The following is a 7620-nucleotide window of genomic DNA, read 5'->3' on the forward strand; positions in this document are numbered from 1 at the left end:
CAGAATCTTCGTGGCGTAAGCTAGAAAGATGGCGGCATTCAAGAGAATCCGGAAGGTCTAAACCTTGTCTGTGGTATTCCGAGTAAGATTCAATGATTGAATGACTGTGACGAGCTCCTAACTCGCGATTGCAGGGCGTTAGTGACAGACGCAAAAGGATAGTAAATCCTATTCCAGCATGATCGAGAACCGACAGATGAATAGTCGTGCCGTGACAAGGTGCGTGAGCATATTATTCACTGAGAGGATAAGATGAAGCCATTGGCAAGGGTGATGCCTCCAGACGATTAGCCGTGCCGTGACAGGGCATTGGATCATTTTCCCGAGAGATGACCGAAAGTAGCCATTGACAGTGGTGATGTATCACATAAAGCCAGCCATGGAAAGGAGTAAGACTGATTGGATGAAGATAGCAGGAAAGCAGAGGTTCAGAGGAATGAAAAGCATCTCCATTCGCTTATCTGAATTTCCTACCAATGATTTACATAAGTATCTCTATCCCTATTTTATTATATAATATTTTCGAAAACACCATTATCACTTTATATCTGCCTAACTGAGATCTACAAGGTGACCATAGCTTGCTTCATACCAACAATCTCCGTGGGATTCGACCCTTACTCACGTAAGGTATTACTTGGACGACCCAGTGCACTTGCTGGTCAGTTGTATCGAAGTTGTGAACCATGGTATTGGCACCATGTTCTTGGCGCCATTGCCAGGGAAAGAAAGAGCCATGAATTTTACATAATTAAAGTGTAATCACTATTACGCGTACCAAGTTGCTCACGTTGCCAGGGATTATTCGAGCCTGGACATCACAATTTCGTGCACCATCCATCCATCCTTGATTGGTTTGACCTTGATGCATATTCCTGCTGTAACTTCTATTTCCTTCAACAAAGTTAGAACCAAACTCAAAGCGAGAGGGGTGAGAGTTTGTAGTAGCAAAAAAAATTAAAAAGGGAAAACAGAAATAAATAAACAAGTAAAAGAAAAATATTTACAATAACCAATAATAAGGCACATGTTAGCAGTTCCCCGGCAATGGTGCCATTTTGACGTTAGGATTTTTGCCAGTAAAGAATTTCATAAAAACAGTCACGTTGTAGATATAGTCTCTAAACTGACAGAAATCCCTTCGTACAAACGTTTTGGTTGTCATAAGTAACAAACCCCTTAAAAATTGATAACCGAAGTATTCAAACCTCGGGTCGTCTTCTCAAGGAACTACAGGGAAGTATGTTCTTATTATTGGTTATGGAGATTGTAAATTTGGGGTTTCAAGAATGAGGAATAAATATGACAAATAATTTAAATGGCAATTAAAAATAAATAAATAACTGTAAAATAAACCTTTGGCAAGGTATGAGAAATTGGAGGTCCTATCCTAGTTATCCTTATCAATGATGATGAGAATTGAATCTTAATTCCACTTTGTTAGCCTTTACTAAGATAAAGGAAGATCAAGGGATTAATTGGTTTGATCTTCGGATCCTATTTATTTCCTAAGAAAAGATTGGGATTATTGAAGTTAAATTCAATTAACAAAGATAACAATTATTAATCATGTTGAGTTTGATAACTCCTGAGTTACTAATTTCTTAACCAAAACAAAAAGGGAAAAAGTAAATCTACTGGAATAAAAATGTCTTCAAAGTAAAAGCAATAATAGCATAAATAAAAGAAAGCAATATTAAACTAAAATACCTCAAATAGCATTAATTCAAAAGAGTAATTTGTAACATGGAAGAGTTCATAAATCAAATTGCAAGGTAAATAATCATCTAAAATAATGAGATGAACAAAAGTAAAAGGGAAGCTTAAAGTAAAGGAACATTAAACCTAGGATCGAGAGTTACTCCTAAAGAGAGAAGTCCTAAATCCTAATCCTAAAAGAGAGAGAGAATCTCTCTCTAAACTAAATCTAAATCATGAAAAGTAACTAATTGGCGAGCTCCCTTTGAATGGATGCATTCCCACACTTTATAACCTCTGGTCTATGCCTTCTGGACTTGGATTTGGGCCAAAAAGGGCTTCAAAAATTGCTGGGAGCATTTTCTGCAATTTCTGGTGCATGGCCTCTGTCACGCGTCCGCGTGGGTCACGCGGTCGCATCATTCGGAGCTTTTCTTGTCACGCAGTCGCGTCAGTCATGCGGCTGCGTCATATGTGTTTTGCTTAAGGCGCGCGGTCGCATTAGTCATGTGGCTGCGTCGCTGTTGATTCACGCTTGGCATGCGGTCGCGTCGTCCATGCAATCGCGTGGATGCCAGTTTCTTTAGAAACTCTGTTTTGTGCTTTCCTTCCATTTTTGTATGTTTCCTTTCCATCCTTTGAGTCATTCCTGCCTTAGGAGATCTGAAACTACTCAACACACAAATCACGGCATCGAATGATAATAAGGATAATTAAAATAATTAATTTTAAAGCATAGGAAACATGTTTTTCACATACATCACATAATAAGGAAGGGAAAGTAAAACCATGCAATTAATATGAATAAGTGGGTGAAGGATTGAATAAATCACTCAAATTAAGCACAAAATACATCATAAAATATGGGTTTATCAAGGGGCCGGCAGATGGTGTGGCTGTCTCATCAGTAGCAGTGAGGAATGGAGGTCTGTAGCCCAAAGCCAGAAAGTTCCTGTTGTGAGGGATAATCTTCTTACATTCCGCAGCAGGTGGCTTTTCATCAGCATCCTCCCAAGGCACGTCAGCTCGACAGCCTAGCTGTGTAATCGGATAAGGAAAGGGAAGAGTGCCTCGGACGTGGACCCTAGCCATGTGGTACCGGATAAAGCGTGGTAGGTACAGGTCCTTACCCTCCATCACACACCATAGGAGGGTGATCATAGCGGCAGGTATCTCTGTCTCATGGGTACTCGGCATGACAAAATTGCTCAGGATCTGGTGCCATAGTCGAGCCTCATCATTTAAGTAAATCCGCTTGATTCCCTTTGGCATGGTGGTATTCTGACCCATGATCCATGGAACGGTCGGGTCAAGGGCTAACCTGGCCTTGACTGCATCCCAATCAAACTTCATGAAGCGCATATCCTCCTCAACTTTTTGATAACCATCCAGCTGATCAAATTTAGGCAGAAGCTTCAGAACATCCTCTATGGCCTCTTTAGTGACCAGAATCTACTTCCCTCTTAGGTTCACTGCAGCTAGGGAAGTCTTGAAGTAATTGCAGTAGAATTCCCTTACCCAAGATGCATTGACCTCAGTCAGGTTTTTTCCAGGAAGAACCAGCCTCTTTGTTTGATTTGCTCAGAGGTGTATTGCTGGAGTTCTTCTGAGATTTTTAAAGTCCTCTCCAGGTACAGGTTCCTCGAGGTTGCAAACACCGGATACTTCAGCTCACAGTATCGGTTTGCAAACTTTACTGGATCAGTAGCAGGGAGTAGCTGGTCGGCCTTCTCCTGCGGGGTAAAGTGTTTCTCCTGCCAGGAGTCATCGTGCATGATATCCATGATGGACATAGAGGATTCTCCTCTTTTACGTTTGCCAGTAGTAGCCTTTGCTTTTCCTTTTCTTTGGCTGGCAGACATCTTGAAAAACAGAAAACCAGGATATAATAAAAATAGGGAAAACAAATAGGCAAATAAAAAAAAACACAAAGTGGCAAAGGAGCAATAGGATAATGAAAATGAGTTAAGTAAATGTGCATTAAGGATTGTATAGAAGTTAAAGTCCGAAAAGAAGAATTCACAATCCAAAATGTAATTGAAGTCATGTTAATTAGGAAAATTAACATTATGCCTTGGTTAGAAGGTTAAAAGAAAGTGAAAAACCAGAAGAGATGTTGTGAAAGGTTAGGTTGGTTAGGATTGAAAAAGAGTTTAGGAAGTTAAAATTAGGGAGTTAGTAAAAAGTGGTTTAAGGAAAGTGGCATAATGATCATATTCCAAGTAACAGGCATTCACAATGAGAAGAGATAGGTAACTCATATCCAAACAAGGAAATTAGGTTGATGATGATTTAGATAGATATAGAAATAGCAAAAATTGGAATCTAATCATAAAAAATGTAGATTATGAACCAGGAAATCAAAGAGAATAGGAAAGCTTGCCCTGGCATTCATTAATTGTGCTGGTAAAAACAGAGTAAAGCAGAGTTTAAATAGCCAAAACCAAAATATGAATGCAAGTCAAAAATAGTTTATAAAAATTTGGGCAGCATTCCGGCTAAAATTGGATTGTCCCGAAAAATAAACAGCAATCAGAATAGTTCATATGAATCAAAAATACAGCTGTAATTACATATAGGGAATAGGAACATGAAAAAGCAGTGTAAAGAGCAGCATGAAACAGTAAATTTCAGCATATGAACAATACGAACATCACAGCAATAGCAGAATTGCGAATTGATAAAACAAGAAACATGAACAGCGCAATTAAACAGGCCTAAATTCACTAACCACATCCTAGGCTACCTAACAACCTGAAATCCACTACAACATGCATATCTAACTAGCCTAAATATGAACATAAATAGAAAAATGAATTAACTACGAAAGGATAGAAGGGTGGTGTTCGTTGGAACCTGGTAGGCGAATTAAGGAGAGCGGGGCAGAGAGGTGGCTGGGGGATGGTGGCGGTGGCGTCTGGCGCGGCGGAGGAGGGTGGCGCGGCGGCAGCGGGTGCTGTTTGGAGGCAGGGGCTTCAGGAAGGGCAATGGGGGTAGGGGGAGAGAAAGGGAAGGAAGGGAAGGGGGCGTGGGTGGCGGATGGGGGCGCGGCGGGGACGGCGGCGTGGTGGGGTGGTGATCGCGGAGGGGGCAGTGGCGGTGGAGGGAGGAGGAAGAAGGAAGAAGAAGAAAGAAGGAGAAGGAGGAAGGGGGTGGTGTGGTGGCGGGGTCTGGGTGGTCGGCGGGCTGGCGGCGGTCGGTGATGGTGGCTGGGTGGTGGTTGGGTGGTTGGAGAAGAAGAGAGGAAGGAGAAGGGTTTCGGGGGGCACGAATGGTAGGGTTCGCGTGACTGGGGGGTTATGAAATTTGAATCCATGCGATCGCGTGGGGCACGCGGTCGCATGGAATGGATTAGGGAGCGAAGGACGCGATCGCCTGAGGCATGCGATCGCGTCACTGGAAATTGTGCTAAACGCACGATTCCAGCGTCGTTTCAGCGCAACTCTCTGTCTCCTTTTGGGGTGTTGTGCAATCCATGCGACGCGATCGCGTCGCTCACGCTGTCGCGTGGGATTGACGTTGTGTAAGTGACGCGATCGCGTCAGGGACGCGACCGTGTGGGTGTTTTGTGCAAAACGCACAATGGCCGCATGATTCCAGCTTAATTTTCTAGACGTTGGATGTTTACGCCGATCTCCAGATCACACGGCCGCGTGAATGATGCGGACGCGTGGGGAGTGTTTTCACAACTTGACGCGATCGCGTGAATGATGCGGTTGCGTCGCCCACCCCTTTTTTTTATGCAGTATGCAGAATGCAATGCTTAATATGAAGGCTATGCAAAACTCCAAGTTCAATATAATAAAATAAAAGAAAACTTGAAAACAAGTAAAACTAAATAAAAAATGAAAAAAGAACGATCATACCATGGTCGGTTGTCTCCCACCTAGCACTTTTAGTTAAAGTCCTTAAGTTGGACATTGGATGACCTTCCTGTTATGGTGGCTTATGCTTAAATTCATCCAGAAATCTCCACCAATGCTTGGACTGCCAATAGCCTCCGGGGTCCCAAACTAGGCATGTAAAGCTTCTGAGCAGCTTCAAATAGATTCTCAGGCTCCCGGGGTGACGAGTGTCAGAATAGATTCCAGGATCCCAAACTTGGCTTTTAAATCCGCCTTCGTCTTGATCTATATTTTTCCATCTGGGCGGTTTAGAAATTAGATTCTCACCAGAATAACCAAACGTTTCTCGAGATCCATTCGATTGATTACGATGCCAATCCGTGCACTTTAAGTTGAAGCGTGGAACCTTATTGAACCTTGTGCACCAACTCTGAGTACGAGCCATTTCCCTTTTACTCTTAAAGCCGCAAAGAGCTCTAAGCTGGCCATCTGTTTCAAGCAAACCATATTCAAGTGGAAAAAGAAAGCTAAAGGTTAAGGATTGTACCCACTTGAAGCTTGTATTGGATGGTAATGGCCTTGGGATAGGTGTTTCTAGTGGTTTTGTGAGCTCTACTCCCTTGTGCTCTTCTGTGAATTTCTCCACTTCCTTGCTGAATTCTTCAAATGCAACTTCTTCCTGATCAAAGTCTTTTATGTCTTCCTCATCACTCAAGTCATAAGCAGGAGGTTGGGAGAAGTCTACCTCTGCATCATCTTCGTATTCACTTGAGGAAGGTTCTTCGATCTCAGAGAATTCACTTGCGGATGCAAGTTCATTACTAGGAGAACTTGACTTGTGACTATCATCATCAAGGAAACTTGCTTCTTGGATTATTTCGTCTAGTTCTTCATAAAAGACTTGCTCTGGGGGTTGTGTACTATCCTCCTTAACATCAGTTGTAACGTCCTTACAGAGTTCTCCACAACTCTGGATTCCCATGGAAGTTCAGCGTCTCCTAAGTCTTCAACCAACTCTTCTTCTTGTATAATAACAGCTTCTTCTACTTGTTCTAGTATGAAGCCATGCTCTGTCTTGTCCACTGGAGTTTCTAGTATCTCCTTCATGCTACGCTCTTCGTTAGATTGTCCACATGGGGCTGTGGAGGGTCTTTGAATATCCGAACGTCTGGAAGATAATTGACTTATTGCTTGCTCCAGTTGATGAAGGGTTGTTTGAAGTTGATCTCCTGTTTCCTTGAGGCGAACTTCTGATTCTCGGGGTGATGGATTTGGGCGTGGTACATTGGGAAGTGGTGGTGTTTGGGAGTAATTGGATTGGGATCGGGGTAAATGAGGATCGTATGGTGGCGAATGGTGAAAAGAAGCTTGTGAGTGTGGTGGTTCGAAGTTATGTTGAGAGGATGGCCTATAAGCACAGGGTGGGACTTGTTGGTAACTACGAGGTTGTCCACCATGTCTATTTGCTTGGTATGCATTGTAGAATGGTCTTTGTCCATGACATCTTGGAGGATGTTGTTGCCTAAAGGGTTGATCAGATTCTCTTGGCTCCATTCGTCTTTGATTGCTCTGACCTTGATGTATGTTCCTGTTATAACTTTCTCTCCTTTCAACAATATTAGAACCAAACTCGAAGCGAGAGGGGTAAGAATTCATAGTAGCTAATGGGAATAAAAAGGGAAAATAAAGACAAATAAACAAGTAAAAGAAAAATATTTACAATAACCAATAATAAGGCACACAATTGTAGTTCCCCGGCAATGGCGCCATTTTGACGTTGGGATTTTTGCCAGTAAAGAATTTTATAAAAACAGTTGCGTTGTAGATATAGTCTCTAAACTAACAGAAATCCCTTCGTACAAACGTTTTGATTGTCACAAGTAACAAACCCCTAAATAAATTGATAACCGAAGTATTTAAACCTCGGGTCGTCTTCTCAAGAAACTGTAGGGAAGTATGTTCTTATTATTGGTTATGAAGATTGTAAATTGGGGTTTTGAAGGTAGGGAGCAAGTAATTTAAATTTCAATTAAAATAAATAGAAGACTGTAAAGTAAATAAATAACTGTAAAACACA

Source organism: Arachis hypogaea, chromosome 16, assembly GCF_003086295.3.
Source record: "Arachis hypogaea cultivar Tifrunner chromosome 16, arahy.Tifrunner.gnm2.J5K5, whole genome shotgun sequence".
Taxonomy (NCBI): domain Eukaryota; kingdom Viridiplantae; phylum Streptophyta; class Magnoliopsida; order Fabales; family Fabaceae; genus Arachis; species Arachis hypogaea.